This window comes from Gallus gallus, chromosome 3, assembly GCF_016699485.2.
Source record: "Gallus gallus isolate bGalGal1 chromosome 3, bGalGal1.mat.broiler.GRCg7b, whole genome shotgun sequence".
NCBI lineage: Eukaryota > Metazoa > Chordata > Aves > Galliformes > Phasianidae > Gallus > Gallus gallus.
This window is the reverse complement of record NC_052534.1, coordinates 80,345,412-80,363,904: the sequence shown is the minus strand read 5'-3', so window position 1 is coordinate 80,363,904 and position 18,493 is coordinate 80,345,412. Positions and strand designations below refer to the sequence as shown.

The window sequence follows — 18,493 nt, the reverse complement described above, 5'->3', positions numbered from 1 at the left end:
TCAAGCAAACTGATCAAACTGCAGTTAGCCCCACTTTGAGTGAGACTGAACAGCTTCTGGCAGTTCCTTATATCTAAATTCTGGCGCTGGAATTCCATGGCAGCTTTCATTCAGAGGACACTCAACTATGACTCTGCCTTTTACTATTTGCAATGCGATATCTTTTGTGACTTGGATTCCAGCTTCTGGCTTCTGCCACTCAAAGCATTAATGGTTCTCATTGCCAGCTGCCCCATAATACACGGTTCCTCTGGCACTTAGTAGCTATGTTGCCATGTGTGTCCCTCTGCACAGAAGGGACATCTTGTTCCATGCTGTGTTTGAAATGCTTGAGGACATCTAGCATGGCATGGTTCCCTTTCTTCTGTCTATTGCTCAGTGCCAAATATCACAATGTTAATTTTTATTTTAAGAATTTCACCAGACTGAAGAATTGAAATCCTTATCCATTGAAATACAATTGAGGATTTTGTTATTAAAGTCCTTGTGAAAGAATAAAAGGAGGAAAACAGGCATGGCAGAAAACTTACTGTATTCTTTACCTTAAAATCTAGATCCAATAAAGGTTTTTGCTCCCCTTTCACGTACGTTCTTGCAAATGATTTTTAAATGAGTATTTTTTCAAGAATCTGAATAATGTATTTTAAAAGTAATAATGTCCTTTGAGTCACATAACCAGACAGGATATTCGTAAAACCTCGTACTATCTACTATGTACACAAATTTGAACTTGAGGATAAATTGCGTATGTTTTCTTTAGTGTGTATTTGTTGTCACAGTAACTGCAATTTTCCTAATAAATGGAAATTGCATCGTTTCCTTAAGCATTTAGGTTATTGCACTGAAATAGCATCATGAACTCACTGCCACTTCTTCCTGTTGTCAGGCTAGATCTCATATAGTTACAGGAACAGGCACTAAAACAGGTTAGTTTAGATGTGTGCATTATTATTAGATATGTGTGCGTTAGAAAGCTGAAGCGAGTCTGCTTAGCCCCATTACATTCTATGACTCATGCATGTGTGGGAAAAACCTTATTTTCACAGAGATCTCTTAGATAAACAAGGCAAGTTGGCAGCAATTCGATTACACTGATGTTAAGCATCTCCTGCTTTCTGTTGCATTCATTTGGTTTATATTTTCTGAAAAATGCAAGCAGTCTGATAAACTCTAATGAAAATTCTTGTACCAAGGACACATGACCTTTCATTTCAGTTACATTTTTTTTAATAGGAGCAGCCTCAAAACCAGTTCCTAAAAGTTCCAGTTCTGTTATTGTAGTAGAATCTACTTAAAAAGAAAAAAAAGAAAATGTTTGTTGGTGAGGCTGTAGCTCCTGTTATCCATGGCCATAACACAATAGCCAAATATCCTCCTCCACCTCCTAAACTTATAAGATCCTAAAGATCCTAAATACAGTGGACTTTGAAAAGAAAATTGATTTAGCTTCCAAAATATTGGAACAAATTTTTGAACAGGATAAATTACCAAACATAATACACTTTCACACCATTTCCCCAAAAAGAAAAGCAAAGAAAGCATACCTTACTGTATTAAAGAACCATTAAAGTATATAAATCAAAGCAGTCCTTACTGTATTAAAGAACTGTTAGAGCATGCAAATGAAACTCAGAAAGTTTTTTGCAAATACATTGAGGTGTTTGCTCATGTTCTGAAAACCCACTGCTTTACATTGAAGTGAGTTTGTTCACATCACAGATAATTAATATTTTAATTGCAGTTTTATCATCTTTGAAATGAAACTTACTCGGATAACGTTCAGCAATCTTAGATTCACACACCCCTTGGCTTGTGTCAGCTAACAGCAACTAGATGAGTTGCCCATTTAAGGGAAAAACTACAGGCTCCAGCCTATTTCCCTGCACTTCACATGTGTTTGTCCCACTCCTTCAGCAATGCATTCTGTAATGCCAAAAAGCATTTCTTCTCTTACACATAGTTGTGCCTTTAGGATATGTGCTCTTAATGATAGGATTTCTTTCATTCTCTGTATTTGCAAAGGGTATAAAACATCTTGGAGGCAACCACAATCTACATAATTTTACATATCACCTTTGCATGTTTAAAAGATTTATAGTCCAGTCAAAGCAGAATGAGTGTGATAGGGCACAGCCATCTTGAGTGTAAAAACAAACAAACAACTAAACAATTTGTGCCAGTTTAAAAAGACTCTGCACTGATTTTAATATTTGTTCTGTTATGATACTAAGAATAAAAAATAATGCAGAAAATGCAGATTATCTGCAGAAGCTGAAGGAATGGATGAAAAGTTTAAAAAACAAACAAACCAACAAACAAACCCCAAACCTCTAAACAACTTTAAACATTTCTAGAGGCAAGATTTTCACAGATCCATTAGGCATTATACAATCTGCAGTGCTAGAGACTCCTATTGCCTCTCCTGAACAGGAAATAAGTCCAATTGTTCTTATCCTTTGGACACCAGTACCTCAAAGAATAATTACAGGATTATGTTATAAATGTTAGTTTGTTTCCAGTATCACTAACTTGGTAGAAATACTAACTACTAACTGAGAAGAAGAGAGATTAAGAAATATTCATTATTTATAAAGCCAGTACCAAAATAACCTGTATTCCCCAGATAATTCTAACTTCTCATCAGTTTTATGCAACAACTGACTTCTAAAATTTGCTGGTATAATGCATAAAATTAGGAAACACCTTTCAGCAGAAAATGCTGGCAAAAATGAAAAGAGAAAAAGCAAATGATGAAAAGCACCAGAATAAGATGACAACGTTGAAAAGTACAGGTATTTGTGCTTCTTCTAAAGAAGTGCTCAAATTTTAGCAGGTAAAAACACTATCTTGTCACATACATGTTTTTCTAGATTTCAGGTCTTATCTCAGGCTTTAAATATTAAATATTGTTGTTAAAATAGGAAATATGAATAGTTGAAGTTCCTTCTACTTTGTCTTTTTCCTTCATCTGGTGTATTCACAGACATCATAGCTCTGTTCTCCAAATGCCATTTTAGATATGTTGAAGGGCAAAATCCCTGCCCCCAAATTCAAATTATGTATTAAAATAGTATGGCAAGCTGCAACAGTAAGTCTTGAGAAAGGAACAAAAGAAACAGGAAATGAGAGAAAAAGTAAAATGTCTCTTGAGAAAAAAAAATGGACAGTAATATAGATGACATCTTTTGTTAAACGCTCTTGAGAAAGCAGAAAATTTTCATATTAATTATTGAGCACTAAGACCTGCTCTTATTATACTTTAAGGAAAAAGCATGACAGAACAGTGGTGGAACTTCAAGTCTCAGAAATTGGTGTTAAAAAGAACCAGACGTTCTATAAAGACATTCAATAACAGAGGTGATGACAAATTACTCAGTTTAGATGCTGACTTTAACTGTGACTAGATTGGTTAAGAGAGGCCATAAATTGGAATATCCTTATTATGAAGGTGAAAGAATGAGCCACAGGCTGAGCTTGGAAAAGCATTCTGAATGAGAGGGAAACACAGTCTTTAGCACCATGAATGGCATCGTTCATTTTGCACACTATGGGAATATAAACAAAATCAAAATAATATAATAGGAAAAATAAATGAGTGTGCCTGTCTTCCAACAAAATCTCTGCAAAGGAGAATATTGCCAAAACTGTAATGACTTTTTGATTTGATATAAAATTGAGCTTGGTTTCACAGTAATCATTAGTAGAATTGGCTATTCTTCAAAAATGAAGCCATCTGTTGAATAGCCACATTGCATATTCCACAGATTTGATTGGAAAATCTCAGAGCCTCTTTGTGGACACCTGTTGAGAAGAGTAATTTTAGCCTCCTTCTCCATTTTGAAATGGAAGGGAAGACAGATGTACATAGAACCATAACTCCATGTGTTAGAATTAGAAGTTGCTATCAGACAGTTCAGAAGTCTTTTCATTTGATACAACTTTGTGGCTAATAAACTTGCTGTTAGCAGTTAAGAACTTGGCTGAATGTATATTGTGCAAGAAAATTAAAATCGTAAAACCATACGTTATACTGAGCAACAACTAAAAACAGTCAGTAACTAACACATTTTTCCCACATTTTGTCATTGAAATGTATTCAGACGGTCAAATTTGCCATTTCTCCATAGTTTTTAACATTTGCCAATTAATTCATTGAAAATAAGAAACAGTAACTTTACTCAAAGTCAAGATTACAAGAAGTGTACAAATCATATCGTCTCAGCTTTATTTCTTATTGTACAGCTTTTTTTTTATGAAAAGCAGAACTTTCTCACGATATGTCTATATTAAAAAGTAATACCAAAGTTCCCTTCTCAGATTCAGACTTGGGATACCATAGTGCTGTAGTAATTCCACAGTAATCATTATCACATTAAATCATGGCCACCAAAATGCATTCCTATTTAGTGCTTAAGTAGCGTGCCCCTTGCTCTGAAATGAAATGCAAACTATATGACTTTTGCTTTTAAGAATTTTTCTCCATTCCAATTTATCTTATTTTTTCATAAGCAGTTACATTCCCAAACACCAAGTCAGAGTTGCTTCAGAGCATTTTATTTTCATCCAATCTGTAAGCATGTCACTGCCTCGATGTGGTACTGATGTGATTTAGATTGTATGCAGGCATGAACCTAGAATTATTTAGCTAAAGCAAGACCTTTCCTCTACCTGAGGCAGCCTGAGTCCACAGACTGCGTATCAAACTACACAGACAGTACAGACTCAATTCATTCCTTCCTTAGGACAAATATATTACAGTTGAGACAATTCCACAGAAATCTGCAAACAGGGTTTTTGCAAGGGTTAAGTGCATTCTTTAAATATTTGCTTTCATAACTAAATTTGTATTACATTAATAATCTTTGCATCTTTTAAAAATTCATGGATGCTGAATGTATTTTGTTTGGAGAAAATGGCTTTAAAAGATGGGAAATTCATTCTTCAATTGACCAAATAGCTTTTTTTAGTTTAGTCAAAGCAAATCATACGGAGCAACTTCTCCCTTAAATTACATGACCATTATGTGACCATAGGATATTCAAAAAGATAAACAGGCTTCTATCGTGCTGCTGGGGTAAAAGATCTGAGAACTGGTTTCTTATTTATTTTCCTAAATGAAATAAACACTTTAACAGCAATAAGCCAGCTCAAGCGTACTGGGTTATAATAAATGTAAGGTCAGCTTTTAGGAAGGTTGCATTATGCAGCTACTCAATCAAACATAAATAAATATAAAATGATATAAATTAGTGCAAGAGGAAGAACCAAGAGCTGTTGTCACAAAATTAGCATGAAAGGTTCCAGGTGTGTCTGCATGCCTAGAGTTGTTAAGGAAACGAAAAGAACAAATGTCCTAGGTCACAAAGTATTCACTTAATTTAGTTACTGAACTGCTATTTTCTCTTGTCACACGCTGTCACTGTTTTTTAATAGCTGCTAAACTGTCACTGGTAAGGGGTGATATGTATTCTACTCTGTTCTTAAAGCTTGGTTTGTCTTCTGTCAGCATGTGAGCAGATATAAGAAAGATACAAGTCAAAATCTATGCACACTATTTTCATATTGCTACTAGCTACTTGATTCTGCTTGCTCTAAGAACTGTAGAAGGTATTTGAGCAAAGTTTTTCTGTGACAAAAGCATAAAAGTAAACATCCAAAATGTTTATTCCAGCTTCTATCTACTGAAGTTTCCAAATCATGCATAAGATTGTCCATAGAAGGAAGCAGACAATAATCACTAGGAAAAAAACTTGTAAAAAGAATGCTTCAGAATGGTTAGCTCAGTCTTACCTGTCAGCAAGAACTTAGGATATATCCTCTGCACTGCAAGATTGCAGTAGCTTGTTCCACAGCAGTAGCCTGATCCAGCCCAAGAGAACACAAAGAGAGGAACTTTTCCCACTTTTCTGGGTCTACCAGCAGCTGAAGTAACGAAGGAAACAGGGCAGAGTACAGAGGACCGGAGTTGCTTCTTGCAGAAATCCCAGGCAGAAGAAGTAGGAGGTATACTCTGTCTGTGTCTCACCCAGACTTTTGTTTAAAAGTTTTTTCAACTGTTGCTAGGTGGTGTTAGGCTTTGGCAGTTTAGTTCTCAGATTGTATTTCCCCTCTTCTGGTTTCTTCACACAGTGTTACAGCAATGACTTTGTTGAGCTCAGCTCGCTTGTGCTATATTTAACCAGTGTTCTCAGCAAGTCAAGCCTGTCAACAGCTGAGAAGTTTGGAGCAGGCTTTGCTGAGTTCCTCAGCTGCTGAATTATCAGTGGATGTAGCACTACACAGCCCAGCTACTACTACATTCACTGAAAGGTTGTGGGGAAACTGTCAAATCCTTTTATGGGCTTCCAGTGACTTCATGGGGGTAATTACTATTTAAAGCACTAAGTAGAAGATGTGTATTTAGGCATATATTTTAGACTGGTAGAGAAAGAATACTTGTGTTCACAGCAGATGAGTTCAATTATTTATACAGTGAGGATTTTCCTAGGACATGTAGGAAGTTTATAATTTGAAAGGTATGCACTTCACTTGAGGAAAAATTACATGCAGGGAGAACTTTTTGCAGCATAATTTTTACAGAGTTTAAATATGTTAAGATGACATAGAGAGAAATTAATGAAAGGCTTAGGCTGGAAAGTTTTCAGTGTGATGTTTATTCCAAAGACAACCCTCTTCTTCTAGACTAAGAACTTCCTATAGAAATTCGTACTCTGACCAAAGAAAAGTAAAGCCACACAAGCCCTCATTTGATTGATACGAAGCAGGCAAGAAGAACTATTAGGAATATGTAACTCTAGCGCTGTGTACATTTTGGTGTATCCACACTTGCTTCTGGGTCTAATTACTGATGATAATTCCAAGTCATAAGTCTCTTAATCAAATGATGACCAGGAACATTAGACAGCTTTTCAACCCACAAATAACCATACATTAACATTCTCCAAAGAATTTGCAGTCTTGGAATCCAGAGTAAAGCTGTAGCGAGTCATGCCAGAACAGCCCCCTGTAAACATCCCTGGTAAGGAAAACTGCTGACCCTAACAACTCTTTTCTGACCTGAGTTGTGCTTCAGGGCAAAATGCAAAAAGGGGCTCTTTTAGAATGACCCTAGTGACCCTTTTACCCTAGTGACAATTTGCCATATTCATGTAGGGTTAAATGAAGAGGTAGGAAAGAAAGAAAGGAAGAAAGGAAAAAGTATCCTTTTCAGAGCAAAAGCAAGAGATTCAAGCAAATCATAACACTCTTTGGTGACACTGGGTCCCTGTGTAGATAATAGGATGGACAGCAGAATTGGATCATGCTCTTTAGGGTGCTTTCAACATGTAGGAACCTAATTGGCCACAACTACATGAGATGACAAGGACTGAGTACAAGCCCTTATAGGAAGCAGCTGTAGCTTGGTCCTGTCTGTCTGTGAAATGAGACAGGTTTGCATTTTGCTTTATTTGTGTTATTTTCTAAATAAGGAAGGAAGAGTGAAGGAAGACTTTCATTCCCAATGAACTTATAAGGAAAACATACATGTAGTAAATATTAGGTATTATGTCAAGTAACTGATATTTAGACATGCATGTCCCAAATGCTTCCATTGTATGAAATAGATTTTATTTTGGAGAGCAAGTAATAAACATGAATTTCATGTTGTCCATTTAAATATTTAACTTGGACAGAATATCTAGAATGTACAAAAATATAAACACTTCTATTTTACAGAAAGAGCTATTTGGAAGATTACTGTAAGAACGGATAATATATTGGCACAAAGCTTGGTGCTGCATGCTTCCACTTTGAACTGAAGTGAGTTACACATATCCGCATTCTAAAAAGATCATCTAAATTTGTTCCCTCTTATAAAATCAGTGTACTTCAATCAGATGAGTAACTTTTTGATGACTTTGGCCTGAACATCTTGTTCAAAATGTTCAATCTTGTTCAAATTCATTCACCTACAAAAAATTAGGAAACAAAACAATTCACTTGGCTCATAAAACTCAGAGAAACCAAATAATTCTCAGCATTTCTCTCCCATTAGCTAGTGGCACATTCACTGAGTGGAAAACAATGCAACTTCTTAGGAGGCAATCTCTGCTGCCAGCCCTTGTGGGTGGGTTTCAACAGTGACCTGCTGATGCAAGCCTGCTCCTTCTGGTATACTTGCAATCTAACTCCTTGGCTGTGCACCAAAAACATTAGTCCTGCAAAAGTGGGAATTTCAACAAAAATTTGGGGAAAACACAAGATTTGGCATGTGAATTGAAGAAAATACAAGGACAACAAGGACATTTGCTTGGGAAATAATGCAATTAACCTGCATTACTGAAGCTTTTAATTTAGTGTGGTATAAAAATGTTTCACAGCTGCGTATGTATGTATGTAAATGTTTTTCCTACTGCCCTGAGAGAAAAAGATAATTATAAAACATAGGTTATGGAGGCTGGAGAATAAGAAGATAAACTGAACTGCAGAAGAGATGGTTGAACTTGGCATTCTACATGAGGTCCTAGTATCAACACACATCGTCCTAAGTCCTAGCGATATCCTACAACTAAATCTAGAAAGTATGACATCTCTGAATTAAGCAATCAGGGTACAAGAATGCAATGTAAATACTTCCTCAGAAGACAATTAATGGAAGCCAAAGCTCTCAGCATTATTTCAAACAAAAACCCAAAGCCATGTAAAGCAAAGGGGATGGAATGTGGCCTGAGAGAGTGAACAAGAGGAGGAGCAGGACCAGTTCCCACCTTTAGAGATAACGTTAGGATATGGAAGACAGACTGTCATTGTTCACAGCATCATATTTATCTGTGCATACTTAACCATAAAATGGAAGGCTTTTTCATTTTTTTTTTTAACCTTAGCTGCCCTAGAGGAATTCATGGCTTGAGGCAGAAAGAGCTGGCAGAAAATCCATTCTTTTTTTCAAGGACAAGATCAAAACATATGCCTTCTTCTGACCTTATTGGTCCCTCTTTACCTTAAAATGTGTGTCTGTAAATATGCTTTTTCTGAAATGCATATAACGGCATTACTATTTAATTTTTATTTTAACTGTACATCATTTAGTACATGACTATCATTCTCTTAAGCCATATGACATGATATCTTCTTCCTTTTCAAATATTTTACATGATAATTAACTAACTAGCCCAATATATTAGAAGCAATCTAAACAAATGGGCTTATTGTTTCCTGAAAAGCTCTACTGTGGGTGTAATTTGGTGAAAGCAGCCACAGTCAGTACTTTATTACATTGCTCCTTAAAACATTTTGAAGGGTAAAGAGTAATCAGTACTTTAGTTTCTGAATAATTAATTTTTCATTTGCTTGAAGGATAGTGTACCATGGTCTCCTGACACCCTGCTTTCCTAAGACTTATTGTTCACTTCCATAAATGCTATAGTATTTTAGGTTGCACTGATACTTTTAGCTTTGTAATAACTTTACAGTATACCTGGCACGGAGGGTGGTTGATCATGTTGTGATTGCCATGGTCTTGGCTGCATCTCCTCAGTCTTTAATTTGAGAAGGGAAGGTATTTTTTCTTTCACTTTTGCTGATACTCTTGTCACTTCATAAAGCTGATACTGCTTTTTAGACATTAGATCCACTGTAAACCTTAGATTAAGCATCTGCATTTTTAGAACCAAAAGATGAAACATTTCTGCCACTTAGTTGATAGATTTCATTCAGCTGTCTCTTTTGCCAAATTAATGAAACTAATAAAACTTTGTGATGTTCCACAATCCAAGTATCTTCCCAGATAAATAAATTATTTTCTTAAGGGAAGTTAAAAAGTAAATTGTATAATTAACACTGCTATTTCTGTTTTACTTACACTTTTTCCTCCCTTTTTTGGTATCTGCAAAACAGATACAATCTATCTTAATTTTGCTAGCTGTACACATTTCAGATACATTAAAAACAACAACAACAACAACAACAAAAAACCCAGCACCTTAAGATCTTTGCCACAGCCACAAACTTCCAGGAACACTTACTTGAGCTTTATAATTTTTCCTGTAATATCCTGTTTAATCAATGATATAAAAATATAAGTGTCTTTCATTTTGATTTATCATACGCTACCTTGATCGATATTCTCTCTTCATATTTTTGTCTTTTTTTTTTCTTTTTTGTAAATTTTAATGAAAGAAATGTTAAAATGCTTGGATATTTCAGTTATTTTAAATGTTCTTCCATTCTGCCAACAAAAATATCACCAAAAATATCACCATTTCATATGTCTTTTCCAAATGAAATAAACATAATTCAAAGGTTAGTTCCGACACATACACAGTCACATCAAGATTGTCAGATGGTCTATCAGGCTTTGAGGGGCACAATTCTGTCTATGACAAAGGACAGTAAAAATAGTGATAATACTAGTATCATGTTTGGACACTTAAGTCTGAAGCTCACAAACGTGGCACTCACTCCCAATGGGTCAAATGGAGAGCCTGAAGCCTGGGGGAATGCGCCAGCTCAGGTCTCTGGAAATGGAACAAATCTGCTCATTTGCTCTGCTGCCACACCCCAGGAGTGGTATGTAACTTGCTCAAAGACTATGATAAAAATGAGCTGAAGATGGATTGTTTTTAAGGCCAGAATAGATTATTTTGATAATCTAATACAGTCTCCTTCACAGAAATGCAAGGGAATTTTCCTCAAGAAAAGCAGCAAATTACAGTGAATTAAAGCACAACTTTCAGAAAGATTAAATAAATCAAATAGGGGTAATCTGAAACATCAACACACAATGTAGAACAACAGGCAATTGCTCTTACTATTTGAAGCTAATCAAAATTTTACAATTTATTTCCAGTTTGCTGTTGGCTGACTTCAGCTTCCAGCCCATTCAATGGGTAGTCAGCAACACTCAGCCTCTCTCAGTTTGTGGAATTCTAAAAATTTTTCTGCAGAGATTAACACCCCTGTGGAGAAAATCTAAGTCTACAGAAGCTAGCTAGCCGTGTTTTCCCTGTTTTTCTGTGCCACCTTGGAAACAGTGCAGAGATGTCCTTGGAGCAGAGAATGAAAAAAATTCTCAACCACTTCTTCCTGTCTAAGTTACTGAAAATCAAATCGGTTCCGAGGTTTCTCTTTTATAGACTAAGTTCAGTGAGCTTCTTTCTATCCCTTAGCATCTACTTGCATATTATGAAAGAATCCACTCAAAATTGCTTACAGTTGTTAAAAAATAATAATCAAGTACCCTACTTGTGTAAGCCCGTGATCCCCATAAAGGACTTTAGGGTACTGTTGGATGACAAGCTGGACATGAGCCAGCAATGTGCCCTTGCACAGAAAACCAACTGTATCCTGGGCTGTACCAAAAGAAGCATGGACAGCAGGTAGGAGATGATCCTTTACTCTGCACTGGTGAAACCTCACCTGGAGTACTTCATCCAGATGTGGAGTCCTCAGTTCAGGGAGACATGGACCTGTTGGAGCTCATCCAGAGAAGGGACACAAAAATGATCCAAGGGACAGAACACCTCCCCTATGAGGACAGGCTGAGAGAGCTGGGGCTGTTCAGCCTGGAGAAGAGAAGGCTCTGGGGAGACATGAGAACAGCCTTTCAGTTTCTAAATGGAGGGGTATAAGAAAGAAGGGGACAGACTTTTTAGCTGGGTCTGTTGTGATGGGGCAAGGGGAAATGGTTTCAAACTAAAAGAGGGGAGATTTACAGTGGATATAAGAAAAAAGTTTTCTACAATATTGGTAGTGAAGCACTGAAATAGACTGCTCAGAGAGGTGGTGGATGCCCCCTCCCTGGAGACATTCAAGGCCAGGCTGGATGGGGCTCTGAGCAACCTGATGTAGCTGTAGGTGTCCACATTCATTGCAGAGGAGTTGGACTAGATGAGCCTTAAGGATCCCTTCATACTCAAATGAGTTTATGATTCTATGATAAAATTAACTATCAGATCAATATGGGTAAATACAGGTAAGTTTAGATAAAAATAGTGTACTATTTTGGGGATTAAATATTTCCTTGAAAAGACACTTAGAGTATGTTTCATGAATAATCCCACTGAATGACAGTAGTCCTATCTTCTCAAGATTTGTTTGTGCATTCTTCATCCCTGAACCGACTCCAAAAGAATTGTTACCAGTTACTGTAATGTAATTTGAATATCACTTTTCATTTAATATTAGTATGAAGCTTTTCTAAAGATCTATGTGAAAACAAACAAGCAAACAAACAAACAAACAAACAAAAAAACATTAGGAAAGGAACATGAGGGTAATTATCAGTAGCACAAATGAAAAATCTTATAAACGCTTGCCCTTAATGAAACAAACACAAATTTCACTTATACTTGTAATGGAATATGACCAAACAAAACATTATTATCCTTGTAGTTCAGCTTAATTGTGCTCAACCCACTTAGCACTACACTCTTTTCAAAAAACCTAACAAGCTGTGAACCAGAAAACTGTAGCTTAATTACAGTCCGTAGATCTATAGCTGTTTTATACAAGTGCCTGGTCATTTAGCTTTAAGATGGCTTCCATTCTTTCTACTGCATTGCCTTTGTTAGTTCAGCAGCTAGCAGGAAATGGGCATTGTCAAAGAGATGTAATTTCATTCTTGCAATTACATAGCATTACAGGTATCACCAGAACCTCTCAAGATCTTTTTGTTGTAGATGTACTTTCTACCAGTTCTTTTCTCCCCATATGAATTTGTCATCTTCAAATGAATTGTTGCAGTCTGAATAGCATCTCTGTCCTTACAAACTGTCATGCCGTCATGGATTTTAACAGGTGAAGCTCTGCTTTAGACATCCCCAAGAGCACAGTGCCACCTATCAGTACCTCAGGGTTAATTCATGGTAAGAGAGGACCTGAAGGGCTTTTTGGTTGTAACCACTTTAGAAGGATCTGTTGTTCCACCGCTTGGCTTCACATGGATCAGAGGAGGCTCCAGACACCAGCTGCTTCTCCAGAAAGATACTGGTTTCCGACATCGGCTCAGTTCCATAGACGTGTTTCAGGTCAAGTGCTGACTGCTTATACCTCACTTCAGACATTTTAAGCAAAGCCATTTACATCATTAGTTCTCCTGCAGATTTTCTTGACAGAAGCCTAAATTTATTGTTACATTATTTGTGGAGATGTAGAACTAAACATTTCTGAGAAGAAAGAAGTGGCTAAAACACATGTAAGGAGCCCAATAGCTTCAAAATACAGAGCTTCTGGACAACTCTTACCTAGGAATGGGTAGACTGAACAGGAGTAGCTGTTTTCTTGGTTACCTCCAGACAAGATGCTCAGAGATAAGCCAAAGTTGTGTTCTGGATGTAAGTAACTGTCCAACTAACCTTTTCATGAAGGTCTGAAAAGGTCTCTAGTCCCATTACTGAAATGTGTGCACACACCTCTCAAAGACAGTCACAGCATTTGCAAAAAGAATTTGTACGCACTGGACAGGAGAACAAGAGGCAAGGGATAATATAAAGTCAAATCCATGCTTGAAGAACATCTCTGCAAGGGGATGGAAGCAAGGTTTCGAAACCCAAGATTACATTCTCCATGAAGAATCAAGGACCTGAAGCTTGAAATATAAAGAAAACAAAGATATATGCAAAATAGCTTACTACTGTCAAACTGGTCAACAAACAATGGGCCCTGTTCTCCACATATATCTTAACATTTGCCATAAATTACACTATGTAGTTTTACTTCTACAAATGTGGAGAGGAGGAATCTTTCAAAGCACTTATTTCTACTTCCTATTATTTAAGAATTTGGTGAACAATAATGAGGAGTTAAATCGCTGTAAGATTCATTTACACAAAGACACATTGCTTGCTAGTGATACACAAAAATGAAATGGTCTTTCAAAATGCCTTATTTTAAATAGCAATGGTCAAAACAGTTCTGTAACCACATAGTTCACTGGGGAGCACTAGGGGAGAACTGCTTTGCCTTATTTTTTGACTGCTGGAAGAGCAAGAAAATTTAGATAGCAGAATTTTGACAGTAACAAGTGAGGATGACAACAGGATTATTTATCTATTTATTCATTTATTTATTAAAATCTTCCTATTGCTCCAGGACCAATTTTGCCAGTACTACTGTTATTAATAATCAGTCAACTGTTGGAATAACAGAAAAAGTTCAAACTGTAACATCTTTGGACTCATTATTAAATCTGTGAGTTAAAATAAGTTACTAGAATTTCCTCTCAGTCCTTGTAAATAAAAACACAGTTTTTAGAGAAACCAAATTGATGTGAATGTAGATGAGATAGGGAATCCCTAGTCAAGAGGGTAATGTGTAACTGAATGGTGAAGAAATCATGACAGAGGATACACAGAAGAACCAGAACCAGTGCTATACCAAGAGCACCGCAGAAAGCCCAGCAAGGCATATCTGCCTAGAAGCAGAAAGGGAGAAAAACAGAAAATACCTTAAATATTCTGTATCCACTAAACTATTTGCTTTCATGATATAAACAAACTCACCTCATCACTCACCTCAGAAGGAGGTACATACCAGCTCAAACAGAAGCAACAATCACAACTGATAGTCACATTGCTTTTCTTCCTTTTAATTACCAGACTAATATCAGTAGATCTATGTTTAACTAACTCCTGAGTACTCCATTTTTCAATACTCAAAAAGCATACCAGAACAAATAAGGTTGAGCAGAGATGCTACAGCTAGTACTGGTTTAAAAAGTTTGTAATAAAATTATATTACTTGCTTTATTAGAGCATCTTTTTCTTTGCAAACATTGCTTCTCTCTACTTGCAATTTTATGTATTTATTTTAAGATGGCACAGAATCATAGAGTGGTTGAGATCAACAGGCACATCTGGAGTCATCTCCCAATCCTTCTCAAGCAAAGGCTGCCTAGGCACCATGTTCAGACAGCTCCGAATATTTCCAAGGATGGAGTCAGTGCACAGAATGAATAGTACATCAGAGAAGATTTTATCTCACCTAAATCGGTCATGAAATTAGGTGTACAGTCAGAGCTGGTTCACAGTGAATCATTTTATCTTGAAGATATGATTAAACACTCATTTGTGATGGTCTGAGTAACATGAGAAGAATCTGCTCTGTAACACAATTCTGCATCTTAATCATTTTTCCCAGCGTAATAATTTATATTACTTTAATGAGTATATCTAGTAGTATTTTCCATGTGCTATCTTACACCATACTTTTTAAAAGGAAATAAGGTTTGGTTCAAACTAGAAAGTAAATAAAGCAGATAACTCTTTTCTTTCCCTCAAAATTCCTGCAATTGTGTAAATTTTTATGTTTTCAAGACTTCCAGTGTGTCAAGACCTGAGTCTTCATAGTCAGTACATTTCCAAATAAAAGAGAATCAGGGAGCAATGTGCATTGCTGGTTGCTCAAACTGATAGTACTTTCACTGAAGTGACATAGGTCTTCCAACACCGAAGAGCACAGTATCTGTCTTTGAAAGTTGATGTTTAACTGTCTAAGGAAAGTCCAAAGAATTTTTTGAACTGCATATTTAAATGATACTGAAAAAAATAGATGATTCAATTATATATTCAGAGCTGATACACTCTGCACTACCTCTGTCATATTATCCCTAGAAAGTATATTAAGCCTAAGATAGCCTTAACAAGAAACAGATCTCTTTTTGGCAAATGTTACCCTCACATTCCTTCATTTACAGAAAGCAAGAGGCCAAGATATGCATTTTGTGTTTCCTTCTCACATATATACCTTTAAAAATTTATGTTTATTTTATCCTGTTTTTCCCCACAACTCTTTCATATTAAGTAGGTTTTCTTTCTCCTCCACATCTATGTAAATCTTTATAGAAAGTCAGGAAGGTCCTCCTGAATCTCAAATTCTTCTTCTCTATTTCTGTCAAAAGGATGCCATCCAGATCATCCATTAAGTTCTTCTGCATTGCTTGCTTTTTAGTGTTGCATGTGTGATAGACTAGGATATAAACATTTCCCAACAGATAACAAATCTCCAGTGCACCATCACTAAGAATCTTCTAGGGGCGGTTTAGCCTACAAGAAAGCAAGCAGTAGATAAAAAAAGCTAATACTCACCAGACCCTGTTGACATATCTGGGAATTAACTCAAGCAGAATAGAAGTATATGACCATTTTAAGTTAAAAATAAGACAAATCAGAAAACATTGCAAAACAAGTAAAATAAATCATTCTCAACAGAGAGTTGAGAATGTGCTGAAGGAGAACCTGGACATTTAACATCAAGATTAATTTTACTGTTGCTGAAGGATATGGCTGGCTTGTCATATAAAGCTGCAGCAGCCAAAGTCTATAAAACAGTGAAACCAAACAAATTACTTGCTTGTCAAAGAGAGGAAAAAGAGACCTCTGCATCTTTCACCTTAAATATCAGTAGAAATTGTATCTTCTCTGTTGAACAAAAGCAAAAGCCTGGAAGAGAAACAGGCAAACAAACCATCCAAACAGGACAGGGATGAAAACAGAAATTTTGTCTTAACACCGACAAAGACAGAAATGAATGAAGAGATAGGATGGGCAGTTAATGGCTGAATGTATTTTAGTGTAGGAATGCAGAAATTTCAGTGATGAGGGCAGTCTAAGAACCTACCTAGACAAAAATGACTGTCTGGTGCTATCAGTTTGGCTTACAGTGCCAGCCGACAGACATTGTTAAACACATCTCTTCAAATCCAAGAAAAATACTCTTCAGTAGGCATGTGAGTTCCAAGCCATCACCTGCACTGAGGTCAATTTCTGCCATTTGTAATGAAACCAGAAATTTTAACATAAAGTGAGAGGAAGTCACTAAGACAGGTCTTAAGCTACAAACACATTAAATCAATTTTTTGCTTTTTGTATAAATACATACAGAAAATTATATAAATGCATATAAGAATCCAGTTTGCCTCCAAACATATAATTGAACTTCAAAAACCATTAAAGCGAAAGATACGTTCATGGATTACTGTAATATGGGAAGAGAAATATGATGGGAAATAATAAAATAGGGGATTTTTAATAGCTGTCTTTACTAATAATTGAAGCCAGTTTACTACAGTGAAGTATAAAGTCATCTTTTGTGAACACAGATGACCATAAGCATTCCTAAGAATGCTTGAGAGAGGCCTGAGAGAGATGGGGCAACACTAATTTCAAAAAGGCCAAAACATTGCATGAATGTTGTGTTTTCAAAGCATTTATGTTTTTGGAAGAGAGGAAGAGGCAGAATATCTCTGATTGTAGTAAATGTGTTGGGTGGGTGATTTGTATTCTTTCTGTCAGTTTCTGCACATCTAATCATATTATCACTCAGGCTTTGTAAACCTTCACGAAGTACAGGGAAAAAAAATGGAGAAAAATAAAGAACTGTTTTGTATTTCCTAAACAGCATGCTTAGAGCAGGCCTTGGGAATATCAGTGTACAAGGCAGAAGCATAGAGTCACTGAAGCTGAATGGGGGACCTGCATGGTGCAGCAGTTTATCCCAGCCCTCTCACATCATTTGAAGACCTAGAACTGATGGACAAAGTTAACCTGGGCAAACACTTCATTTGGGAACAGCTGACAATTTATGTGACACTTCTGGGCTACCAAACTATTAATCTCAAGTTATCAGGATGCAAAAGTTGAAAATAAGGTGGGTGTAGAGTGAGAGCTACATGTGAGAAGCTCTATTGGAACAGTAGGAAATAACACAGCTCTTGACCAGCTGCCTGCTACCCTTTATCTTCTTGATTATAAGGGGTTTAGTGGAATTTGAGTGTAGTCGACTTACATAACAGCACAGGATTGCCAGGATCTGAAGTTACAAGCATAACTCCACTGCACAGAGAGAAGAGCCTCCACTGGGCTGGAAAGAAGGGTATGGGCAGGACAGTGCTGCACCCTAGAAAAAGAGAATCACTTCCCAATGAAGAGCCATATCTTCTTTGAGATCTTTCTCCATTAAATCAAGTGAAACCTTTAGAGGCGCACAGTGGGAAGGTTTCTTTCCATTACTGTCTTCAAGTAATGAACAGATACAGGAAGGTTTTTAGCAAAAACCCTCTGACTGTTTAGTCACTTTTTTTATACCACTGATCCCATTTATTTATTTATTTATTTATTTTAGTCCTAGCTAGTGCGTGTCCTTTTATTCTACCCCAGATTTTTTCTTGGATACATTACAAGAATGAATATTTTTGGAGTAGCCTATTTTTCCATTAAGACCTGTACTTTCAAAAGATTCCAAAAAGTTCTGTCCAAACATATATGGGTCAAATAAACTTTAAATCCATTTATAGAAGTGAATATGAACATCTCTCTGTCCTTTCTGTAAATATTTCTCACATCCCAGATCTTTCCTCAGGTTTCTTCAGTGAATAAGTAAATACAAGAGTAGGTAGCAGAATTATTTCTTCATATTTTAATAATTCTCCAATATCATTATTCTCACAAATTAGAATGTTATAAATATTATGAAATTACTTGCTTGTTACAACCAAATAAGCAAACCTCTACCAAAC

General features: G+C 36.3%; 1 protein-coding gene across 3 annotated transcripts in view; it reads right to left on the bottom strand.

Moving 5' to 3' along the window:
- Positions 1 to 18,493, bottom strand: part of FILIP1 (filamin A interacting protein 1) — a 139,140-nt gene that overhangs the window by 98,130 nt on the left and 22,517 nt on the right. The window contains exon 1 of one of the 3 annotated variants that reach the window (XM_040697737.2): positions 5,791 to 6,114. The exons of 1 other annotated variant lie outside the window; for it this stretch is intronic. The gene's annotated coding sequence lies outside the window, so the exon portion shown is untranslated. Of the gene's footprint in view, positions 1 to 1,768; positions 1,822 to 5,790; positions 6,115 to 18,493 lie in introns of those variants that run through there. One more of the 3 variants, XM_040697738.2, reaches the window with a different exon arrangement.